Below are 27,701 nucleotides of genomic sequence, written 5' to 3' on the forward strand. Positions count from 1 at the left end.
AATTCTCACTTTATTTTTAGACTCCAAAACAGTGATCTCCACACTCTTTAATTTACACTGTACAACTCCACTTCACTCCACTCCACTTAACACTCTTTTTGCATTATTTAAATATGACCCAGATACAGATTATCAGTTTAACACTATGTATGCTTCAAAATTTTTTTTTTACTTAATGGAATGTTTTTGTTAGTGATTACTTTTTGCTTGAATAATACATTTCATATAGATTAAATACTTTTCCTTCTGACTGCACTTGCAGAAGACAGGAGGTCTACTGAGACATTTTTCACTGTTTCTTCTTTCGTTATGTTCTGTAACTGGCTAAAGGTTAAATTTGTTCTTGAAAAGCTGGAAGGGCTATATTAATATTAAAGGGTTTATAGACATATAAATATCATTCAAGCACTGCTACCCTTCAAGCTATATTGTAATGAAAGAGACGATAAAGATTTCCAATTTGGAATGGAGCAAGTCTCCTATAAACCACCAAGTTAATTAGTTCCTCCATCGTGGTTTCACATAAAAGAATATCTCATGGGTTTCCTGCTATGAAATAACACCTGCTTATTTATTTTTAGAGCACAGGAAGACTCATAATATGAAGATGAAGTGTTCCTTTGAAAATGCTGTTGTAATTTGGCATGCATCAATATTTCACTTCATTTAAGGACTAATAACATTGGAACAGTCTGTTTCTACCAGTCTGCTCACATGAATAAAACAGCTCCAAAAGATGTTTTTACAAGTGACTTATAAATCAATGAGAATAATTTTGCATGCTAAACAAGGTGTTTGATTTCTTTTGTATGTGTTTCCAAAGATGTATGTCTTTAAGGAGCCATAAGAAGACGCCTATTATTTCTGAGCTTATTTTGTTTATATAACACTATTAAAACACCATTATCACTCCTCCTAAGTGTTGTAAAACGATTAAGTCTAAATTTTAAAATTATTATAACCGTAGTCTATTTACTCTTTCACAAGTAATTATGAATGATTTACAACCATACTTGGGATGTTGTAATAGTAACAGCTTGTTTGCATGCAAACGCGACAAAAACTATACATACTGGGATTAGCATTCCAGTCCCATTTGACTTCCTTTCATTCATTCATACAGCTATGACAGAAGGGAAATCATGATGGCTTCAGTGTAAAATGCACTCTGAAGGCATTCTTTAGTGGATTTCAATGCTTTGTTTTCAGAACTGTCTTTTTTCTGTCAGTTACAGAAACATGTTGCTGTACTTGTTTTAATTCACTTTTCCCTCGGGTGCCCAACAGCTAGCTAGTACTAAAATTTTCAGTGGGCTAGTCAGTGCTGTAAGGCTGTTAAATAAAAAAGTCTGCACCTTAATATTATAATCGCTATGCCCTTGTCTGCACTACCACTTTGCCAAATTAAAATGGAGCTGAGTATGCATAAAATTGATTCCTTATTTGACCTGACAGAGGTTTTTAAGATGCATAGTATTCTGGAAATCATTTTAGAGCAGATTAATTACAAATAGATTCTCAATCAAAGTCTTTCTTACAAAAAATCAAAACATTGGCATCATTTGCCACACTCGTTAGAATTCCATGGCCAAATGAAAACTGTTATTCCAATCCTAAGAAAGACTGTAAAACATACACTATACAACTTACTACAAAATATGTGCCACACAGTTCTTTTGAAGCAATTTTTATTATATATGGTGGTTATGTATGTATGTGGAATTTATATGATTTCACCTTTTCTGTATCTTTTCATTTTCAGTTTATCCACCTCACAGGGATTCAATATTTTTTTCCCACTTTGGTGTCCATCTTAATGAAAGGAGTTTTTGGTGTGTAACAATTACAAACATTCATAAATACAGAAGAAGAATGGGGATAATCCTGTTAATTCCAGGACTTAACAGACACCAGAAAAATATGGAAATGTTTCTCTCCACATTCTTGACAAAGTACTAGCTCAGCGTTAGCACATGCAGAATGTTGCACTGAGAGAACCTCTTATTTCAAGAGGTTCCAAAGCAAAGACTTGTAGCTGACACTGATGCCTAGGTTTGCCTTTAACTGGTGACAATTGTCGAAGGCAGCTGAATGTCTAACATGGCTGAATGTACACCAAATGTTGGTAATATCTTTGACTTTAACTTGACCTTTCACCATCACACTTCCATACTAAACACATTTAATTTAATTAATTTCTATTTATTCTTAACTGCATTTCCAATTATAAAGTCATTGGTGTAGTATGCTATAGACTATTGCACTTTTTATTAACAAAATAATGTTTTATATTTTTCAGTCCTTAGCAAAGTCTCAAGTTTGTAGTGACTTTAATAAAATATGTAAGGGTTTATATATTGAAGAGGTGAGAGAGAAGGCAGTGCAAGTCCCAAAATAGTTGGGGTGCCAACTGGGCAAAACCATATTTAATTTACAGCAAAACAACCAAAGCAACAGTGTTCTCTAGTGGTGCTGTCTGGAAGGGTCAAGCTTTGGAGGAGTTCCAGACAGTCAGGAACTCAGGTCCAAATGCGATGACAACTTCAAGGGGTATCTCTCATTATATCATCTGAACCTGAAGGAATGGGGCTTCTTAGGTTCCATAGACCTTAAGAGGCATTTTCTCTATGCTGTGAGGGGAAAAAAAGACAAAACTATTATTCCGAGGTGGTACTGCATACCATAGATAAGGCTGAAAGGCAACCCTTTAACGTTAATACATGACAATATGTACCAATTAAGCTCCTTAAGCACTCAAGGATAAATGTTATTTGGGCCTTTGGATTTGTTTCACAGCGTATTTAATCTAAGTAGCCATTCCAGCTGTACAATTTTCATATCACTAAGTATTCCCTTAGTAGTCCCTTTCACTGCTGGGAGGTTATCTACCATGGCTTATGTTTGAAAACTGCATTAAAATGCAAATTTAGAGCATTTGCTATATCACTGTCTTAATATTTTAAACCCTCACCTATTGCTGGTACACTTCACCACCTCCTTGACTATTCTTTTACTGCAAAAATACTGAACAAATCTCTTTGGATCATCTTTTGCCTTATCTGTAATATTTCACTCTAAGTGCCTTTTAGCTTCCCTAATATCATTCTTTCTAATGGTTGCTCTCATGCTGTCATATACCCCAGGATTAGTGTTGGAGTCATTAGTCTTGTATGTGTTATGCAGATGTTTTTTCCTTTACAAGTCCTTCTTTATCTCCATACCAATAACGGCACACACAAGTGAATACACTTGACTTGAGCATTCATAGTTTTCATACTCTTTTTCTGTACACTTAGCATGTGTTTGCTCAGTCGTTGATGCACTTGCTGCTTCCTGAGTTGCTCTTCTTTTCCCCACCCTAGCAGCCCGCTTCTTCTCTTCTTTTGTCTGCATTTTTTCCTAAAAACTGATTAAGTCAGTGTTTGTATTCAATTACTTAGTACGTTTTCCTTAATTTTCACTTAAGCTGGCACTTAAGTCTTCAATCTGCCTCAAGAATGATTTAAGATATGAAGAGGTAGGGGAACTGGTGGTAGGGATGAGAATGGCGCCCATACGCATGTGCCGCATGGCTGCCCTGCTGGCCGCTGCAGAGAGTTGATTCTACAATAAAATAAAATAAAAAAATAAAAAGGGGAATAACGTTGGAGGTCAATCATCACTCCCAAAGCAGATAGTAGATGTCACATAGTATATGTGTACCAAATTTTAGGTCAATAGGTCAAACGGTTTGTGAGCTACAGGTGATTTAAAATCCTGGACAGACAAATGGACAGCCACAGTAGCGTATTATATAAGAAGATTTACCCACTGGAGTTATTTTTAATTTCTTACGAATTCCTAATTGATTCTAAATTACTGTAATTACAAATATAAAACACAAAATTATCACATAAGTATTCATTCCCTTTAATATGACACCTAAATAATCACTGGTGCAACCAGTTGGTTTTAGAATAATTGGCTAAGTGGATGTCACCTGTCTTTAGTCAGGGTTTTCAATTGATTATAGTATAAACGCACCTTATCTAGAAGTTCTAACATGTGTCGAGTTTAACCTATACACTCCAAGCAACTCAGTGAAAAGGTGATTGAAAAGCTCAAGTCTGGGAATTGAGACAAGAAAATTTCCAAGTCAATTAATATCCCTAGGTGTCCAGTTAAATAAATAATTAAGAAATGGGAAGTGTATAGCACAGCTGTAAAAGTGCCTAGAGCCAGCCAACCATAAAAACTGAGTGACTGGGCAAGAAGACTACTGAAAGAGGACTCCTTCTTCTTCTTCTTTTGGCTACTCCCATTAGGGGTTGCCACAGCGGATCATCTTCTTCCATATTTTTCTGTCCTCTGCATCTTGTTCTGTTACACCCATCACCTGCATGTCCTCTCTCACCACATCCATAAACCTTCTCTTAGGCCTTCCTCTTTTCCTCTTCCCTGGCAGCTCTATCCTTAGCATCCTTCTCCCAATATACTCAGCATCTCTCCTCTGCACATGTCCAAACCAACGCAATCTCGCCTCTCTATCTTTGTCTCCCAACCGTCCAACTTGAGCTGACCCTCTAATATACTCATTTCTAATCCTATCCATTCTCATCACACCCAGTGCAAATCTTAGCATCTTTAACTCTGCCACCTCTAACTCTGTCTCCTGCTTTCTGGTCAGTGCCACCTTCTCTAACCCATATAACATAGTCTCACTACCGTCCTATAGACCTTCCCTTTCACTCTTGCTGATACCCGTCTGCCACAAATTACTCCTGACACTCTTCTCCACCCATTCCATTCTGCCTGCACTCTCTTTTTTACCTCTCTTCCACAATCCCCATTACTCTGTACTGTTGATCCCAAGTATTTAAACTCATCCACCTTCTCCAACACTACTTCTTGCATCCTCACCATTCCACTGACCTCTCTCTCATTTACACACATATATTCTGTCTTGTTCCTACTAACCTTCATTCCTCTCCTCTCTAGAGCATATGTCCACCTCTCCAGGGTCCATCAACCTGCTCCCTGCTTTCGCTACAGATCACAATGACATCAGCAAACATCATAGTCCACGGGGGCTCCTGTCTAATCTCGTCTGTCAACCTGTCCATCACCATTGCAAATAAGAAAGGGTTCAGAGCCGATCCCTGATGTAATCCCACCTCCACATTGAATGCATCCATTACTCCTACCGCTGATCTCACCAGTGTCAGACTTCCCTCATACATATCCTGCACAACTCTTATGTACTTCTCTGCCACTTCCGACTGCTTCATACAATACCACAGCTCCTCTCGAGGCATCCTATCATATGCTTTCTCCAGGTCCACAAAGATGCAATGCAACTCCTTCTGGCCTTCTCTATACTTCTCCATCAACATCCTCAGAGCAAACATCGCATCTGTGGTGCTTTTTCTTGGCATGAAACCATACTGCTGCCCACTAATCATCACCTCACTTCTTAACCTAGCTTCCACTACAAGAAATGTTAAATTGAAGGGCGTACAAGTTTCAGTGACTGAGATTGGAGAGACTATGCATACATTAACTGTTACTCCAGTGTTTCAGCAGTTTTAGCTTTACAGGACCATGGCAAAGACAAAGCTACTGTTACAAAAACACACACGATATATTGATCAAAGTTTGCCAGAAGGCACATGAGAGACTCAGAGGTCACCTGAAAAAAGGTTCCCTGGTCTAATGAGACAAAAATGTAGCTTTTTTGCCATCAGAGTAAATGCTATGTTTGGTGTAAGCCATACACTGCACATTATCAAAAATGCATCATTCCCACCATGAAGCATAGTGGTGGCAGCATTATGGTAATATGGTAAAATGAATGCAACGAAATACAGAGAAATCCTGGTGATAACCTAATGCAGTCTGCAAAGAAATTGCACCTTGGGAGGAAATTTGTTTTCCAAGAGGACAACGATCCCAAGGATAAAGCTAAAGCTACACAAGGCTGACTTAAACACTGCAATGTTAATGTCCTGGAGTGTTCAGATCAATCCAATTGAGAATTTGTTGCTGGAATTGAAAAAGTCAGATCACTCACACTCCCCACTAATCCTGACAAAGCTTGAGCAGTTTTGTAAATAAGAATGGAGAAAATTGCAGTGTCCAGATGTTCAAAGCTGACAGAGACCTGTCCAAACAGAGACAAGGCTGTCATAGATGGAAGAAGTGCATCTACTAAATACTGGCTTGAAGACGGTGATCAATTATTTTGTGTTTTATATTTGTAATTAATTTATACCACTCTACAGTTTCAAAAGGTTAAATGCTATTTGCTCACTTAAAAATAAGACCAAATTTAGAAACCACTATTTTAAATGTCATCATCTGGTCACTGTAAAGGGCAATCATGTAAGCTATATAAAGGTAGAAGCAGTGATGAACAAAGGAAAAAATTTGGGAAAGATTTTGTTTGTATCCTTCCACCATAGGATCAGTAAGGCAATGATAACAAAACATGAAATGTTGTATAGTAGGCTTGGTGAGGTGTTTGATCCTGATGGCACAGATGTATCCCAAAAACAATATGTAAGCCATCTACCTGTGTTACTTATTTAGGTGTTCTGACACTTTGTACAAGAAATGCAGCTTGCACCTTTTTCAGAGTAAAAGGCTGTTTACAAAGAAAACAAGAGTACATTTCAAAAGTAAAGGATAAAATATAAGAGCGTTCAATCCATGATGAATTACAAGGAGGTAAACTGGTCACACCCGTTGATGGCTATTGAAAATAAGATTGTTGAAAATGTCTGAGATCAGGCAGTCTGTATAACAAATATCCACAACTATTGAGCTGTGAACATGAAGGTGAACTGGCTGCTGGAGTGGCTGACACATTTTAAAATACCTTAAGTTTTCTGTTTAAATATAAATATATCTTTTATTTCTATTATCATGCCAAAGGAACATGACTTTAGATATGTATTTAAATTTGTCAGTAGATGTGTTGATAGAATAAAATATACATCTGCACCATCCTTACATGCACGCTGCCAAGAACCTTGCCGCAAGATATTTAAAGTTCAAAGGCAGTTCAACCATTATTCATCTGGAAAGAAATAGCCCTCATGGTGATGTGACTTAAACATCATTAGGATGTGATTGGTTTTTGTTCTTTCTGAGAAAACCTGTCCCTCTCTACTTAAGATTTGCTGATTTTCTAAATGTAAGGCATGACCTTCAAAATTTTTATTAGGGGTGGCATATGTGACCTTTACGTACTTTTCATGTACAGGTTATGCAGTAAACATAAACAAATGTTTTTGGAGTGACTACTACTGAATGTAACATGCCTGTTATTGGCTAATGAATTTACATGTAGCCTAATTTCTGTCTTTTGTAAAATATTTTTATTTTGAACTCTTTGATTACATTCTAAAATTATTAAAGTTGTACTGCAAAATATTCTGCAAATTTAAAATTGTGGCTTTTATTTATTAAGTAAAATGTTAACTGTGGATAGTTTTCAGCACAATTCAATCAATAATATTCTTCTCATAAGTCATATATGAAGTCAAATGGAATTTTAATATGTATTTGTTTAATGTAACTAACTTTCTTATGCAGAAATATTATTTCACTTGTGCAGATGATAAGACAATATGAACAAGTTCAAATTCAATAGCATGCTTAGATGGTACAATGAGCTTATCACTTTTATTTCTTCTACAGACTAGTGACAGTAGTATTATATCAACAACTGACAATGACTACAACACCATACATTCAGTGTGACATCACACAATATATACAGGAAGCATTCAAGCAGTTGTCAGAATGAGTGGCTGTATGACTGGTGGATAAAAAACATCCTTGAATCTAGAGGTTCCCTTTACTTTGGAATGGGCAGTGGTTGCTTAAGTGGGACATATTTTTCTTGATATTGCAAACTTTATTATATGAACTGTGTAATTTTACCACACTGCACTTTACTGATGTTTCTGTTAGTGTTATAAGAACCAAAAGAAGCCTTTGCTAAGGTCTTGTTACATAAACAGTGCATGAAGACTTGGCAAGACTTCAGTTTAGGTACTCCAAAAAGGCTTCTATTACTCATATCGACTTCAGTAGTTCTCGTTGCCTTTCTAGCACCCCATGTGTTACATACTGTATGTTCTGGTCAGAATTACTGTATACCAGTAATATTCTGTAATGGCTTCTCTAAACTCTGCAATGCATTGTAGACCAGAACTGATTAGGTGCCAAGCCATGATGTTGTACAGGCAGTGAAGATGGACTCCACTAGGCACCTATAGAAGTTAAGAACCACATATGGAGAATCCAAGTTTTCTCCAGACATTGTGAAAAGCTTTGGTGAGCCTTCTTGATGAAAGCTGAGGTGATAATTCCAAGAAAGTGACACAGTGATGGTAATTACAAGAAATTTAAATATACTGATCCTCTTCATGGCATGCCTGTTGAAGTGAGAGGAGGTGTGGTGTACAACCGCAAGGTTATGATTAGCCACTTGATTGTGCTTAACTGTATTTATTGCATGGCTAGATTGTGGTAAAGTGCCTTACTGGCATTACCTGTAATTAAATAAAATTTGTCAAGTGTTCGCTGCAGTGTTGAGAGGCATTTGTTTGTAATAAAAAGCTAAAGTATAGCGAAAGGAAACTTGCCTTTTTCCTTTTAATAGAATGCAGATAGACATCTTCACTGACCTTATTAGCGCCTTTTGGAGAATGTCGCGGTAGGTCTCGTGTAGAATGGAGAGACAGCCTTGTCATTAACCGGCCGGAATGGCATTTTTGGTCAGTCCTACAGTCCTGCGTGTGCCTCCCGCAACCCCATAACACTAAAGGAGTAAGAAAGTGTGAAGCGTCGTAGTATTAGTTTACCGCGGTTTAGAAAAGGGATCCCATGTCTGTAGTTGTCTGGGCAGTAGCTCAGGGGAAGGACGTGAAAATTTAAAAGTGCTTACATTAACTTAAAGCAGAAGCGCAGTTTGCATCTCAAAAGCCGGCACAGCTATGCGCGCGCGTGCTTGAACTATTATAGTATTTTTGTAGGGCAGGAGACGGCACTTCTCTCAGATGTGTTCTCGTCATCGCGTGGTTGTATAGAGATGACATAGGACAGCTTAATTGGTCGGCACTAGATTGTCTTGGAGAAAGGTACTCGGTAAAATAGTTTTTGAATTTACCAAGCATTACGGCTTGTGCCTTGTTTTTGTAAATATTTGTTCTTGTATAAATATCTCTGGAGTAATTTTGGTGGAGGTATTTATTTGGGTTATGGTTATTGGTGCACTGTTTTTTTTTTTGTATATAGTCACTTTTTGAGCTTCATTTACTTACTGTTTTTGTGTGTCTTTTGTGGTATTGGACTCTGTATTAATATATAAATTCCGCAGGACATTATTTTTGTTAAGTGCACCTGTAAATAAAACCTCACTTTATTTTTTAAAACCCAACCCTTTTTGTGTCCATGTCTCCCTGTCTTACACTATCATCCTGGTCACGCTCGGTCCCACATACTAGACACCTAGAGTGTAGGCTGGTGTTCCTAATTCCCACTACACAGGGTGTCACATTTTGGTGGCAGAGGTGGGATCCGATCAGGTTTGGTAAAAGTGAGACAGTATATTTGATTTTGGAGTACAAACGAAGACAGTTTTTGGCAGAATGGCTCCAAAGAAGCTTCAAGGAGTTGGCACTCCAGACTGCAATACAGGAGTGGTCTCCGGAGCAGCCCAGGCAGGGGAAGTAGTTCAAGTCACTGGGAATATCCGTGTGGTGGAGGCGCTTTTGCGACAATTCATCGCTGTGCAGGAAGACAAAGACCAACGATTGGAACAGCGATTCAAAGGTCTGCAGTACCAGTTCAATCAGCTACAGGGACAGGTGAATTTGGTGCAACAGTCACAGTCCTCCAACCCGGATGAATCTGTTGAAAGAAGTAGAGCAGCCTCAGTAAGAACATGGGAATACCTTCGTCTGATGCCCTTCCAGGAGCCCGAGGACATAGAACATTACCTTTCAACATTCGAAAGGGTGGCTACTGTGTGTGACTGGCCAAGAGCAGATTGGGCAATCCGTCTTGTTCGCTTGCTTACAGGAGGGGCCAGGGCAGCATTTTTGGCCTTGCCAGTAGAGGAGTCCCTGATCTACGACTCATTAAAAGCTGCCATCCTTGAGAAGTACGAGATCAGCACCGAAACGTACAGGGTGAGGTTCCGTTCTCTGGAATGGGAGGAAGATCAGTCTCCTAAATAATTTCTGACACTATTGAAGGAATTATGCACTAAATGGTTACAACCCCAGAAACACTCAATAGACCAGATAATTGACTTTATTTTGTTAGAACAACTTTTGCAGGTATTTGACATTAAAATCCGTACATGGGTAGAGGAGCATCAGCCAAAGACTTCCAAAGAAGCAGTGGAGCTGGCTGAGGTGTTCCTGGCTGCCCATTGTCCAAGAAACCTGCGGAAGGAAGATAAAGTCATCCAGAGGCCCAGAACTACAGCTAAGCCCACAGGTATGTCTTGGGGTGAAATGGGTCATGGTCCTATGAGTTTAGTCAACCCACCTACAAAGCCAGATTATAGGGGAGGTTGGTTGTGTCATGGTTGTGGACAGAAAGGCCATCTAATTAAGTTTTGTCCAAACAAACGAAAGGAGACAAAACTTTGTTTTGTTCCATGCCCCCTACCTGAAAAGAAAACGTCTTTTAAGAACAGGGAGAAAATTCTAAGGTTTTCTATGGCAGGTAAACTGTACCCCGCATTAATAGACACAGAAAGCACCCAGTCTCTGGTGAGAAAAGACTGTTTGGTTGACCAAGTGGTACAGTCAGGTCAGCAGGTAGTATTGAGGTGTGTCCATGGTGAAGAAGTCACCTATCCTCTGGTCCGGGTGAACCTGGAGATTCAAGGTTTGGGTTATGTTACCCATGGGCGTATTAGAGAACATGCCTTACCCAATTCTACTAGGGTTGGATGTGCCGGGGATCGAAGATCTCTTACAGGGTACTCTGCAGGCGGAGACTCTGATGGTCACAAGGGCCCAGGCAGCAAAGCAAAAACGAAATGCCCAGGATGGCTGGGATGTGCTGCCGTTTGGGGAAGCTGACAAGGCAGACACTGTCCGTAAAGCCCGTAGTCAGAGAAGGCGTGAGAAGCTCTGGGGCGTTCCCCAGAAGCAGGGTGAGCTCATATTGCCTTTGGATCTCACAGGAAACAGTAGCGACTTACCGAGTGATGTGGCTTCCGCTCAGCGGGACAACCCCAGTCTACTTGTCTACTTTGACAAGGCCACAAGGGGTTCGCAGTCTAAGACGGGAGAGAAATTTATTATTAAAGATGACCTCCTGTATCATCAAGATGACTATGGGCAGAGACTGGTGTTGCCATCTAGTCTGAGGGAGAAAGTGTTACAGATAAGCCATAGCATTCCCTGGTTAGGTCATTTGGGGCAAGTAAAGACATCCGATAGGCTAGCACGACATTTTTATTGGCCTGGATGGTCTAAATATGTAGCAAATTATATAAAAGCATGTGCAGAATGTCAGAAAGTTGGACCAGTGAAGAGAGGAGACAAAGTTCCACTAATACCTTTGCCTGTAGTAGAAGAGCCTTTTTCCAGGATAGCGGTTGACATTGTGGGTCCTGTCGAACGTAGCCGCACTGGACATAAATATATTTTAGTGGTGTGCGACTACGCAACCCGGTTTCCAGAAGCCTTTCCCCTGAAAAAGACAAATGCAAGTAACATTGTGAGGGCTTTAATACAGCTATTTGCCAGAGTGGGGATCCCAAGAGAAATGTTAACTGACCAGGGGTCCAACCTAACAGCAAAATTGATAAGACAGGTAAATAGTTTGTTAGGAATTCGGGGGTTAAGGACCACACCCTATCACCCGCAGACGGATGGGCTAGTGGAGCGATTTAATGCCACCCTAAGACAGATGCTGAGGAAATTTGTTCACGTGACTGGATCAGATTGGGACCAATGGCTACCATACCTGTTGTTCGCTTACCGGGAGGTTCCGCAGGCATCCACAGGATTCTCTCCATTTGAGCTGTTGTATGGTCGTCATGTGTGAGGACCCCTTTCTGTGCTAAAGGAAACCCTAGAGGGAGATAAAGACAGAACTGAATCCCAAAATGTGCTAACATTTGTCCTTAAGTTGCAGGAAAAATTTGCCAAACTGTCGCAGTTTGTAAAAGTAAACATGGAAAACGCACAAGCCAAGCAGAAAGCGTGGTGACAAGGCAGTCAGAGACCGAAAACGTACAGTTGGACAGAAGGTACTATTATTATTGCCTACTTCAGAGAGCAGTCTTTTAGCCAAGTGGCAACGGCCATACACTGTAGTTGCTCAAAAAGGTCCTGTCACTTATGAAATTGATATGCCTGATCATCCTAGGAAATCAAGGCAGACTTTTCATATTAATATGCTGAAACCGTGGCAAGAATATACTAACCCTTCCAGTCAGCTATTAATTTGTAGCGTTCCAGAGGAAGAGGAATCAGAGGAGCAGTACTTGCCATCATGCAGAGAAGTCCAAGTGGGACCATCATTGGAGCATCTAGAAGAGACAAAAAGTGCAGAAGTACAACAGTTGATTCCAGAGGGTCTGTTTGGATCTTTGCCTGGTAAGACTCCTCTAATAAATCATGATATTCGCCTTACCTCACCAGGTCCTGTAAGAACATCATATTGTAGGATCCTTGCACGCCTACGAGATGTTTTCAGAGAGGAACTGGAGCAGATGAAAGATTTAGGCATCATCGAACCTTCAGTGAGTGACTGGTGTAGTCCTGTGGTACTCGTTCCTAAAAAGAATGGACAAATGAGGTTCTGTGTGGACTACAGTAAGCTTAACACCATCTCAGCTTTCGATACCTACCCAATGCCTAGAGTGGACGAGCTAGTAGAGCAGCTAGGTCCTGCAAAATATTTAACAACAATTGATCTTTGCAAAGATTATTGGCAGGTCCCACTCAGAGAAGAGGCAAAACCACTTACCGCTTTCAGGGCTCCCGGAGGTCTGTACCAGTTCACGGTCATGCCATTTGGGTTGCATGGAGCTGCAGCGAACTTCCAGCGCCTCATGGACAAAGTGTTGCAAGGAGCAGAGATGTACGCTAGAGCTTACATAGATGACATTGTTGTGTACAGTAAGACTTGGGAGGAACATCTACAACACCTGGCGGATGTGTTTGATAGGTTAAAAACATCTGGACTTGTGGTTAACCCTGAAAAAACAGTCATTGCTAAAGAAGAAGTGCAATACCTTGGGTACACCATAGGGGGCGGTTTGATCCGACCTCAAATTGACAAAATGGCCGCTATAAAGGATCGTCTGCGTCCTGGAACCAAGAAGCAGGTACGGTCATTCCTTGGTTTGGTGGGGTGGTACAGAAGATTTATTCCCAATTTTTCTAAGATTGCAGTGCCCCTCACCGACCTGCTTAAAGGATCTACACCACGAAACATCCATTGGACAGTCAAGTGAAAATGCCTTTCAATCTTTGAAGAAGATATTTTGTAAAAATGTTGTATTGCATTGTCCTGACTTTGTGAAACCTTTTGTTTTACAGGTTGATGCCTCTGAGGAAGGTTTAGGAGCAGCCTTGATGCAGAGGGAGGGTGAAGAGAAGAAGCCAATTTTGTTTATTAGTAGGGAGCTGTTTGACCGAGAGAAAAAGTATGCTACCTTAGAGAAGGAAGGATTAGCAATAAAATGGACTGTAGACAGCTTAAAGTACTATCTTCTTTCCAACGAATTCATTGTGGAGAGTGACCACCGAGCGTTGCAGTGGATCCAAAAGATGAGGCATTCTGATGCTCGGGTGGCCCGCTGGTATTTGGCACTCAAGCCATACAGGTTTCAGGTACGTTATGTTGCTGGGAAAAAGAATCTAGTGGCAGATTATTTATCCTGCACATACGACCTGCAGTCTTGAGGGGGAGGGTGTGGGGTAAAGTGCCTTATTGGCATTACCTGTAATTAAATAAAATTTGTCAAATGTCCGCTGCAGTGTTGAGAGGCATTTGTTTGTAATATAAAGTTAAAGTATAGAGAAAGAAAACTTGCCTTTTTCCTTTTCATAGAATGCAGATAGACATCTTCACTGACCTTATTAGCGCCTTTTGGAGAATGTCGCAGTAGGTCTCGTGTAGAATGGAGAGACAGCCTTGCCATTAACCGGCCGGGATGGCATTGACAGTCCTCCAGTCCTGCATGTGCCTCCCGCGACCCCATAACACTAAAGGAGTAAGAAAGTGTGAAGCATCGTAGTATTAGTTTACCGCAGTTTAAAAAAGGGATCCTATGTCTGTAGTTGTCTGGGCAGTAGCTCAGGGAAAGGACGTGAAAATTTAAAAGTGCTTACGTTAACTTAAGGCAGAAGCGCAGTTTACGTCTCAAAAGCCAGCACAGCTATGCGCACGCGTGCTGGCTGCTTGAACTATTATAGTATTTTTGCAGGGCAGGAGACTCCACTTCTTGCAGACGCGTATATAGTCACTATTTTTGAGCTTCATTTACTTACTGTTTTTGTGTGTCTTTTGTGGTATTGGACTGTGTATTAATATATAAATTCTGCAGGATATTATTTTTGTAAAAAATATGAATGAGGTTGGATGAAACCTCACTTTGTAATTTTTAAGCAGCTTCCCACTTTTGCACATCATCATGAGTACTGCTGCTCTCGGTTTGCATATTATTCCTGTGTTGACATTAAAAACTTTAGCTGTTTTCTTAAAGTTCCCATAACACTAATCTGAAGTGCACTGCGCTGCAAGCTTCAAAAATTACAGATGACACTCTTTTTTATTGGGGAATAAATAGATTGCATTACACATATTTTTGTCTGATGAAGAATTTCTAAACCTATCTCAGTGTACAAAGTCAAAACAATCATGCAGTTTTTCTCTGCCCCTTTAGTACAGAACTGAATTGCTTTTCCAGCGGGCTCCTTATGCTTCAGCCTTTTCTTGTAAAATAGAAGGAGAAGGACTACTGACAGGTGGTGTGACTGTCTGAAGTAAGAGTGGGCAGGCTTTCATTGGGGTACAACAGTAATTCATGCTTTTAGCACCCTCAGGGCAGGTGACATTCTGATGATGTCCAATGGAGATGTTCCTTAAATCTGCTTTGCTGGAGTTCCCAGGAAGAATAAATAATGCTTCAGAATGTGAATGTACATATTTTCAAATGATGTTGTAAAGATATGGGTCAACAAAGTGATGGTGAAGGCTTTAAGTGGGAAATAGACAGCAGTCAGAAAATACTGGAGAAACCTTTTGGAAAGTATAATGGTTGAAAGTTGACAGATTTTTTTATGTAATGTGCAGTGTATTTGTGGACTTTATACATCCTCCCTTTGTCTGCTTAAGTTTTTTCCAGATGCTCTACCTTACCCCAAAGATGTACAGGTTTGGGTAATTGATGTCTCTAAATTGTCCTAGTGTATGTGAGAGTGCTCTGTGATGTATTGACACCTCATTCAGGGGTTCAATTCTGCAATGCACTTGAATATCCTGGGAAAAGCCATACTCCCCTAAATCAGATTGATGGGTTTTGAAAAAAGAATCAATGAATGCACAGTAATAATCAAACGATTTACACAATATCTCTTTTTGTAGTTAATTCCTCTTGTTCTAAATGAATAAATTGTCATTTCTATATACTTCATATTTAAGTCTTAAGTTTATTACAGTTCTAAACTACATCAAACCAAGTCTGGCTGTAAAAATTTGACAAATTAATGGTTGCTGCTTTGCATAATGTTAAAGTAAATTTCCTCATGACCCCTTCACACCTGCTGAAAATATTAATTAATGACATTTCAAGTTTCTAGGGACCAGCACTACTGTTTCTCAGCTCCAGACTCCTGTGAATCTTGTGAATCTTTTCCCAGTTTACAACCAGCTCAACACACAGTTATCCTTTGGCAAGATCCACAACCGCCAAGTCTGGGGCAGGGATGTGTCATCATGAAAAGTAAAAAAACTAATAATAATAATTCTTTGGATTTATATAGCGCTTTTCTCACTACTCAAAGCACTCAGCAATTGCAGGTTAAGGGCCTAGCTCAAGGGCCCAACAGAGCAGAGTCCCTTTTTGGCATTTATGGGATTCGAACCGGCAACCTTCTGATTTCCAGTGCTGATCCCTAGCCTCAAAGCCACCACTAACTAACCAATTATAACATAAAATAAATTTGTCCACTGGTCTGTACTATACATTTGTTCTTTATATGATTCCAATAATTTTCATCATTTTTATAGTCAAAATTGCAAAATTTGCACATTTCTTGTTCAAATACAGGGGAGAAACTCGAGGTATCCCTCACACACTGGGTTGATGCATGCAATTGGCGCGTGTCTGTTGCTGTCTTTCTGTATGTCACCAATATAATGTTTGCACAAACTTTTATTATACACCCTGACTTTCCACAGTCTAGCTAATATCTTTAATGAATGTGTTTGACATATTTAATAATAATAATATTACATTTTATTTATTTGTAGGTGCCTTTGTAAACACTCAAGGACACCGATTTAGTCTTGCTGATTGGACATAAAACCACAGTGAAAAGGCACAAGGTGAGGTAGACAGTACAGTGCCACACTGAAGGGGGCGGATGTGAGCCCAACAGGTGCTTGTTGCTACTGTTCTTCTATGCAGAGGCTCTAGGCGCCAATAAGTTAATGATATCAGAAAGTCTGGGGCACTGCAGCGGCCCATTTTGTTCCAACTGACTGCCAAAATGGAAGATGAAGACTTTTAAAACTAAACGTAAATAAGGAGGACTTTTACAATACAGTGACAGAGATTTTCGTGGAGAAGGATAAGCACATGGACCTCATATACAAATAAAGGTAAGACCATAAATGGTTTTCAGTTTTATAAAAAATAGGATCAGACTAAGAAAAAAAACAATCCAATATTTAAAAACAAAATTTTGACGTAAAATAAAATATTCTTTTGTTTTTCTTGTTATCCTTTTGTTGAACATACAATACAGACTGTATTAAAATTGATTAAAGCATCAGAATTAAAAGCTTTTTAAAACAACTCAATATTTCAATTAAGGTCAAAATTGAAATCCATTTTTTGTACAACACTCCATACTTTCATTTGTATTGAATGAGTATGAATTGTGGAATTGCATCAGCAAATTTAGAACACATGGAGGGTGCAGAGCAAATGCGCTCTTTCTCGCCACTATAAATTTAACATTCTTTCTTAGCCAAATTCAGTAAGTACTATACCTATGTGTGTGTAAAGAATGCTGATGAGATTTGAAACATAACCAGTAGTCAATGTACATGCTGCCAATTGAATAGTGAATAAACTACTCTTTTGTGCCTCACCAGCCATGAACCTCACCGCATGCCACTGGTCTGGATTACTTTAGGACCAAATACCAGAATTACTTCGAGAGTTTATTGCATTTCAATAATGCCATCATGGCACCAACTCATTCTACACTCTGGTGAAACATAGTGATGGACTCTGGTGGCCCTACACCAAAAACCCGTGAAATGTTTTAAAATGGCCAAGGCTGTGATTAAGCTGTTTGTCTAATTGCATTCTCAAAGGACAAATCATCCTTGCCAGTCAGGATTTTGTGCTGCCTGTTGTTAACAGTTTGATCATTTGATAAAAAAGAAACAATCCACATAGTTGGCTCCTTATTACCAAAATAGATGTAAACATACATATTATATCAAGTATAAAGATATAAAGAAATAAAGACTCAGGAGCCGCCGACAGTGGCAGCCTTTTCAGCAGCTCCATGTACGACTTTTCTACTTTTATTTTTGTACTTTTATTTTTCTCTTTTTTATTGATCACTCCTATCACTTTATTTTATGTGGATTCTTTCCCTGGACACACTTACTTTTACAACATGGGCATGGATTTTTACACGCCGAGACTCGTCTATTCAAGTACTCAACTTCGAGTGCTGAGAACAAATGCCAGTGCCGGTGTGGTTCCCTATTTACCCGACGAGGTAAGAAGGCAGTATCGTGGCAGCAGAGCCGGCACTAAGCTAAAATGAAGCGGCTTGCGAGAAAGTGGCGTTTTAAGCCTTCGGTGCCTTCTGTGATCATGGGAAATGTGAACTCAATATCAAATAAGATCGACGAACTGGCTGCGCTGGTGAAAAATGTCAGAACCTACAGAGAATGCATTTTGTTGTGCTTTTGCGAAACGTGGCTAACTACCACCATCCCAGATGCTAACGTGGAGCTACCCGGGTTTAGCACAGTTAGAGCGGACAGAGATGCAAGTACATGTGGGAAGCACAAAGGTGGAGGTCTAGCTCTCTATGTCAATACACGGTGGTGTAACTCTGGACATGTTAATGTCAAAGTCTCCACTTGCTGCAGGGACATCGAACTGTTGGCCGTAAGTTTGTGTCCCTATTACTTGCCCAGAGAGTTTGGAAATGTCATTGTTGTTATTGTTTACATCCCTCCTTGGGCGGACGTGGAGACAGCGAGTGACATCATCCATTCTGCTGTTGCTAAGTTACAACTGCAGCACCCTGAGGTGCTTGTGCTAATCGCTGGAGATTTTAACCATGTGACGCTGGACAAAACATTGCCTGCCTTCTCCCAGTATGTGGACTGTAACACCCGGGGAAATAAGACTATTGACTTACTGTATGCAAACGTTAAAGACGCATACTGCGCCACCCCACTGCCTGCGCTTGGGAAAGCAGATCATAACCTGGTTCTGCTTCAGCCTCACTACAAACCAAGAGTGAGGGTCCTACCTACAACCACACGCTCATTCAGGAAGTGGTCCCCTGAGGCAGAAAAGGCTCTGAGAGAATGCTTTGGAACTACAGACTGGGATATCCTGCAGGGATCACATAGTGAGAACATTGAGGAGGTTGTTGACTGCACTACTGACTACATCAACTTCTGTATGGACATTGTAGTTCCAGTAAGAACTGTACGCTGCTATGCTAACAACAAGCCATGGATTACAAGTGACATCAAGGGCTTTTTGAACCAGAAGAAAAGGGCTTTTAAAGGCGGTGATCAGCATGAGCTCAAGCGCATGCAGAAGGAACTCCGAGTCCAGCTCAGGGCGGCGAAGGAGCAGTACAGGAGAAAGCTGGAGCAGAAGTTGCAGAATAACAGCATGAAGGAAGTGTGGGATGGGATGAAGATCATCACTGGCTGCAGCTCGAAGCGGGGTGCCACCATCTAGAGAGATGTGAAGAGAGCAAACCAAATGAACAACTTCTTTAACTGGTTTAACCCACTCTCATTCCCACCTCGGAGTACTGCACCCTCCACCCATCCTTCTGCTGATACCAGCATAGGAGAGACATCCCCACCCACAATTACAACAGCGCAGGTGAGCAGAGAGCTGAGGAGACCTCGCACCAGCAAAGCAGCGGGTCCAGATGGAGTATCGCCACGACTGCTGAAGGTCTGTGCATCGGAGCTGGGGGGTCCTCTACAGCGCATCTTCAACCTGAGCCTGGAACAGGTGAGAGTCCCGAGGCTTTGGAAAACATCTTGCATCACCCCAGTCCCAAAGGTATCACGTCCTAGTGAGCTGAATGACTTCCGGCCTGTAGCTCTGACGTCACATGTGATGAAGACCATGGAGAGGCTGCTGCTTCACCACCTGAGGCCACAGGTTCAACACGCCCTTGACCCTCTGCAGTTCGCATATCAGGAGAAGGTGGGAGCGGAGGATGCCATCATCTATATGCTACACTGATTCCTCTCCCACTTGGACAGAGGCAGTGGTGCTGTAAGAATTATATTTCTAGACTTCTCTAGCGCCTTCAACACAATCCAACCTCTGCTCCTTAGGGACAAGCTGACAGAGATGGGAGTAGATTCATACCTGGTGGCATGGATTGTGGACTATCTTAAAGACAGACCTCAGTATGTGCGTCTCGGGAACTGCACGTCTGACATTGTGGTCAGCAACACAGGAGCGCCACAGGGGACTGTACTTTCTCCGGTCCTGTTCAGCCTATATAATATCGGACTTCCAATACAACTCAGAGTCCTGCCACGTGCAAAAGTTCGCTGACGACACTGCTATCGTGGGCTGCATCAGGAGTGGGCAGGAGGAGGAGTATAAGGACCTAATCAAGGACTTTGTTAAATGGTGCGACTCAAACCACCTACACCTGAACACCAGCAAAACCAAGGAGCTGGTGGTAGATTTTACGAGGCCCAGACCCCTCATGGACCCCGTGATCATCAGAGGTGACTGTGTGCAGAGGGTGCAGACCTATAAATACCTGGGAGTGCAGCTGGATGATAAATTAGACTGGACTGCCAATACTGATGCTCTGTGTAAGAAAGGACAGAGACGGTTATACTTCCTTAGAAGGCTGGCATCCTTCAACATCTGCAATAAGATGCTGCAGATGTTCTATCAGACGGTTGTGGTGAGCGCCCTCTTCTATGCGGTGGGGTGCTGGGGAGGCAGCATTAAGAAGAAGGATGCCTCACGCCTGGACAAACTGGTGAGGAAGGCAGACTCTATTGTTGGCATGGAGCTGGACAGCTTGACATCTGTGGCAGAGCGATGGGCGCTCAGCAGGCTCCTATCAATTATGGAGAATCCACTGCATCCACTAAACAGTATCATCTCCAGACAGAGGAGCAGCTTCAGCGACAGACTGCTGTCACTGTCCTGCTCCATTGACAGACTGAGAAGATCGTTCCTCCTCCAAACTATGCGACTCTTCAATTCCACCCGATGGGGGTGGTAAACGTTAACATTATTCAAAGTTATTGTCTGTTTTTACCTGCATTTTTATTACTCTTTAATTTAATATTGTTTCTTTGTATCAGTATGCTGCTGCTGGAGTATGTGAATTTCCCCTTGGGATTAATAAAGTATCTATCTATCTATCTATCTATCTATCTATCTATCTATCTATCTATCTATCTATCTATCTATCTATCTATCTATCTATCTATCTATCTATCTATCTATCTATCTATCTATCTGTCTATCGTAAGTGCCAGTTTATCCTTCTCTTTACAGACCTTATGGCAAGGAGTTTCCTCTCCTTAACCACCTTTATGCAGTTTCACAGTGTAGCAATTCTTATTATTTGTTAAAAAATGTTAAAAAAAGATAATACAAAAAAGAACTAGTAAAACTACTAAAAAAATAATACAATATTATACATGTTTCAAATGCCTAATAAATATCACTCATAAGAAATAGCTGAATATTTCAACAAATAATTTATTGTAATATTACAATAAAAAGTATTTACATGTAATGCAAGTGCTTAATTTTTAAACAATGTGGGCCATTCACTTTGGATATTACCTTTGTGTGTATATTTCTGACATAAAATTAAAACATATAAAGAAAAGTGAGTTACCATTTCTTCAGTATCATAAAATTAGGTGGCACTGTTTGTCATGCTGGCACTTCACTGTGAAAAGCATTTTTAAGTCAAACTTACACTTCACAATGCCAGTATCTCAATCCTTCATATATAGTGAAGGCAAAATGAACAGTTTGATTTTGCTCACCAGGATGTTTCCATTTGGAATATAACAGTAAGACACTTCTCATTATTATGTAAACTATTTTGGTCTTTCCAGATATTTTGCTTTTTACATGTTTTGAATTTTGACAGAGCTGCTGTACAAAAAGAATAACTTAATTTGCTTTTCATACATTATATTTTTTTCATACTACAAAAAATAAAATAACTCATAAAATGTCAAGGGCATATCAATGTGTAAGTGAAGTTGTATAAAGATTCATTAAGTAAGCATTATTAAGATAACAAAGCTTTCATGAACATAATGACATTCTAGCTGCATTCAGTTTTAACTTTAATAACAATAATAGACTAATTAAGAATTGAAATGTTTAATAATCATATGAATACAATATGTTGCAATGATTAAACATTCAATAGCAAATGCCAGAAAATATGTAACAACATAAAAATATAATATTCTCAAACTCAACTAAAACCAGTACTGTTTTTCAGAACCACTTCCGGGTTGGTTAGTCCATTGCAGGGACCACTGATGTATACACCCACACAGGGTCTTTTGGAATCATCAATTAATCTAACATCCACATGTTTTGGGAAGTTGGAGGAAAACCAGACTAAAGCCTCTGCAGATACAGGGACATTGTGCAGATTCACACAGACAATGACCAATTGGCAATGCTATCCACTCCAGTGCCATGTGTGAAAAAAAATTTAACTGCTTGCAAGCTACTAAGGGTTTAAAGCTGTTTTATTATAACAGCAGATTATTCATACAGGCATCTGTCATAAGGCAGGTTGCAGTAAGCTGAACTGGGACAACTTCCTTCTTTAGGAACGTGTCTGTTAGACACTGGAAAGATGCCCTTTCCTTCATTGGGGCCCCTCTTGATACATACACAAAAAAAGAAACTGTTGGCCAATTTGCATAATATAAGATGAAATGCTCAGATGCTGTTTCATAAGTAAGGGGGAGGGAGGAAAATGAATATTAAAAGCCGATTGAAGCAGGGGAACATTGTTCTTCTGCTTTGCAAAGCATGAATCCATGTACTCATCTGTGACTGAATAAAGACTGATTGATTGAACTATTCCTGTCTTCCTTGGGGGTTACTTCCACACATGCCATACAGCAGATATTATGCTTTGCTTCAAAAAGAAGAGAGCAGAATCAATAAAGAGAGGTAGAGTGGGAGAGAGAGAGAAAAGAGAAGAAGCTCAGCAATTGGTTTGAAATCAGAAGTAACAGTCTTCTGGTATTATGATGGAGCTCAGGATCTGGCTTAAGTAAAGTCTTATCAAGGACACATTGAGAGCCTTATTAGAGTGTGGTTGGGTATATATACTTGAGAGGACACCAATGATTATTTTTGAGATCAATTGCTTATTAAAAATTCCAAAGAAAAGAAGAAAACAAAATACATTTCCAAATATTCCAATTTTTTTAAAAAAAGGTTTCCAATCCCCACTCCATTGAAACCTGCAGCTGCACAGTACATGGAAATACACACACACATACAGGTCACCAATAAATCCTGGAGGCCCACACATCTGGTTCAGGGAGAGAAACTAAAAGTATTATTTAGAAAATCAGATCATGATTTCATTGTCTCCCATGACTTTATTAGAGAAATACTTCCCGTTTGTTATTGGTTTGACTAGATACACTATTGATCCATGCAGCTGATGATTTTCAAAGAGCAAGGTTATAAAAGAGATCAGGGTTCTTCCAGTATAAAACTACTGCATAAGAGTTTTGGTTGCAATAGTACCTATTCATATAATGTGATGTTGATAAATGACATGAATAACTTTATAATGGATGTGTTGATATTTACAATTTCTTAAAGAATTTTTGTCTTTGAAAGTAACAGTAAGGAATTAATTAGGATAGATCTGCCATCCATTTCTGAGCGACTGAGATAGGTGTAATGACGGAATTACAAAGGCAGAGAAATACAGAGAGGCAATCTGTTTGGCGGACCGGGAAGAAGTAAGAGCATAGTTGTAAAGGAGATGGATGGGAATGGAGCAAAAAAAAATCCACACATTTTGAGAACAGATCTAATCTGTAAATAGAAAAAGAACAAGGAATTGTAAATGTATGATTATAAATGTGGAAAAAGGTAAGCCCAGTTCCATCAAACAAATCACCTGACACATCGTGAGGCTCAAATTGGGTAGAAGATGGGTTTCCAACCAATGTTTAGAGAGCTATTGTGAAATAATGGCATAAGGCAGTGCCAATGCAGAATAGAGCTGGGTTGATTTACTACCTTGTCGCAGGCAAGCAAAGCATAATTTGTAAGAGGACTTTGTTCCTCTGCTCTAATTTTTTAAACCAATAAACGCTAACTGCTGCAAAGTATGAGGAGAGGCAAGATTTGTCTGCATAATCAACCAGGATGGATGGGAGAACAGAGGATAGGCAGACTGGATGTAGGACCTATGCCCAATGGTCTAGTTCTAAATCAGGAAGAGAAATGTCTCCACCAGATTAAATTCTCAAATTAAAATAGAGGGACGACAGGTTTTTTTAGCACTTTGTAGCACTTCATGGGGGATTGGGGGTTAGAGGTTGAGGGAATGGGAGGCATTGACCTAAAAAATTCATACAAAGTAGAACATTCATTTTAATGAATGCCAAACAATTCTAAAAGAAATGAAACAGATTATTCCAGGACAGCATGAACTGCTTTTAACTCATTAAATAGGGTGTGAAAATTTGAAGCTCAATATCATTAATGGTGGCTGTACTAGTGTAACAGGTGTCTGGTCACACTTTCAGGTAATCTAACTTAGACACCATTTAAATATCCGACTACGCCACCCAGTTTTATTAAGAGACTGGGAGCTCTTGAAATTTACTGAAAATAGCACACAGGTTTCTTTAAATTGGGCGGTGAGTAAACACACAATGAAAGACACAACAGTAATTTCAGAAAAAAAAACACAGTAAGTTCTATTACACAAGACAATATAAAGTACATTAAAAAGATAAACGAACATAACAAAATCTAAACATATCAGGAACGAATTTCCTTTTTTAAAAAGGAAAACACATAGTCCACACTCTAAAAGTCTGTTAAAAACAAGAATCGGAGGATTCAACCTTTAGTGGTGCAATGTCCAAGTTGCTCACTGTGTTACCCCAACACTTAATCGTTCAACTGTCCACGGATGCACTCTGTTCACCAGACACTCGTTTCCCAACAGAAGTTTTGTCAAAACATTGAATCCCTGTCAGCGTCTCTTCGTCGTTCCTTTTTTTTCCAACTCTGGGCTTCTTGTATTGCTGTGACCTAGGCACGCCTCATTTCTCGTCTGCCAGCTTTGCTTGGTCCTTTCATGCGGCTTCCCTCTCTCGCTGGACCCACAAATGGCGTCTCCTTGTGGAGCTGTCTCTTCCTCCGTGGAAGTGTTGCCGTTCTTGTGCCTCACGTCGTGCAAACCACGTACCCTTGTCTGCCTGCGAGCCCCTGTGCTCTGTCCAAATGTCTTGGCAGCGTTTTCTGTGGACTGTCCCCTCTGCCTTCTGCTGCCCAGGAGTTTAAATCTCCTTCAGTCCCTGCTGTTGTCAGTCCTGGACAATCAGTTTAATCAATGGCACATCTAAATTTCCTTGGGTTTAACAATTAATGAAAACACAAGTTAACAAAATGTATTGTTACCAACCATTAATGAGTACAGATCTGCTGATTAGAAACCAATATTTTCAAACATGCTAATTTCAGGTAAATACAGACATCCTCCAAGGAAGGAGCAGTTCTTTTATCACAACTGGGTATTGTTTGTACACTCAACCAGCCAGACTTCAAAGCGGTGACTCCTTTGTAAGACAGCAAATACCTACATCCTGCAGACAACCCTGACACAATCAGTAACTGGATTATCCAGGAAATCGAAAAACAAGGTCCCCTTCTGACACTAGTAATTCCTAAATATCTGAAAGAGTTAACAACAGGAGTAAAAGATGGAAAAGAGAAAGATTGACAAGCAGGCATCAGTACAGATTTGCTCCAATTAATTTTGTAGCCTAACAGCAATTCATTGGCCTGAAATAGTGCCAGTGTTTGTGGTACAAAACAGAAGAATATCACCAGCATACAAAGATATCTTATGGACTGTATTATTAACTAAAATAGAAGTGAAGGTTTCTAATGTATGTGGAGCAATGCTAGTGGCTCTAGCAAGGTAATAAAATACAGCAGTGATAAGGAACATTTCTGCCTACAGCCCTGAGCACACGAAGGGAAAGGGTAAATCCAAATTCAGTAAAATTGTAGCAGAATGACAATAATTTGATCATAACAATAAATATATTGCTATAACCAGTTATGTACAAAACTCTCCACAAAAACATCCCATTCATCTATCAAAAGCATTATCTATGTTGAGTGAGGAAAATACTGGAGATCAAGACATCATGTGCTGTGTTCTAAACATACAAAAGCTATTAGCTGCAAACCGAGAGGCCAAATAATGGCCAGGCTCGAGTGAATCAGATTTGGAATGATAGTTTTTAGCCAGAGACACAGAACCTTAGCTAGCATGACTTTATTAATGCTAAAGAAGAGTAATGGAACATTGTGTGTGAACTTTACTCCGCTTGAGAAGGGGCGACATAATGGAAGAGTTTATGTTAGAGCGTAAACTACAAGAGGTGAGAGCCAGGTTGATCAATTGGAATAGCAAGCTAGACACTTGTAGCCAAAATGGTAAATACACTTCTGATTGTTTGCTGTTTGGACCTGGGGCCTCATGCATAACACCATGCGTAGAATTCACATCTAAAACATGGCGTACGGACAAAAGCGGAAATGAGTGTACGCATAAAAAATCCAGATGCATAAATCTGTACATTCCCCAACTTCTACGTTCTTCCGCTCCAAAATCCCGGTCAGCGTGAAAAGTAATGCACGTGCATGTGCCTGCCACCACTTCCCAACTCCTCCCAGAATTAAGCCTCTTTGAATATGCAAATCAATATAAATAGCCCTTAAGCTCAGTGTTCGGTGAAAAGGCAATGGCAAAAGCACAGGGAAAATAGAAGAATTTCAGCGAATACCAAGTGGAGGCAAGGAAAAATGTACTATTTGTTGGTTTAAACAGTGGTATAAACAACAAAAGGAAGTTGATCGAGTGACATAGAGTGTTGGAGAAACTTGAAAGCTCAAGTTCGCAAAGTCGCATAGTGCCTGAAATAAAAAAGAAGTTGTCATATCAAATTCACCATGAAAAGGCGAGTCGTAGCCAACCATCTGAGTGTCATATGAAAGCTTATTAGGGCACAGAGAAAAGAAAAAAAAATAGGGACACAGTGGGAAAAAAGCTTGAAATGTCAACTTTAATCTCGAAATGTCCACTTTAATCACGTAGTTTACTTTGTCATTAAAGTAGAACATCATAAACTTCATCTTAAAATCGTTTAATTTACTAGTTTCTCAGATCCCATCGTAACTAAAGTAGCACATTAAATGCTTTGTTTTGTATGTGTTCTTCTATGTGCTCTATGTGTGTGAATCACCACGTGCTTCTTAAAAGGGCTTTCTCTTATTCAGACAGGACACAGAATACATTACATTCGTGATATTACAGCTGTCTGAATAATTTAAATATTAAGATGTATACTTGATATCATTTTCATGATGACAGAAGTTAAAGTATGTTATTAAACATGGGAACATGATGGCGCAGTGATAGTGACGAGCTGGCGCCTCGTCCAGAGATTGTTCCTACGTCCCGCAAGATGCTTGCTGCGCTGTGCACGACCTTTGATGAAATAATTTATTGCAGCAGTACTGTCTCTTCAAACGTACTAACCCCCCAATTCCTGTCCTTCCTTTTCTTTCTCCAAGTACCCAATCGCTACACAATCAGCTCAGTAATAGACGTTAAGCCATCTGTAAGCTTAGAACTCTGATTCTTCTAAACTTTTAAGGAACATTGAAATATCTTCATAGTACATGTTTAATTATTCTGTCCATCTATCCTTCCAGTGTCACACCAGCCCCAGCAAGAATACAGCACGAGGCAGGAACTGGGGCACCAGTTCATCACTAGCGCTGCGACACTGTGTCCTCACATGTTTAATTGTTAACAATATAGATTATTTAAATGATGTTAACATTTTATCTGTATAATGTAATAAACACACTTTGCTACATTTCATCTTAAAAATGATATTGTCATCATATGTAAATACGCGCT

This window comes from Erpetoichthys calabaricus, chromosome 11 (assembly GCF_900747795.2).
Source record: "Erpetoichthys calabaricus chromosome 11, fErpCal1.3, whole genome shotgun sequence".
Classification (NCBI taxonomy): Eukaryota; Metazoa; Chordata; class Cladistia; order Polypteriformes; family Polypteridae; genus Erpetoichthys; species Erpetoichthys calabaricus.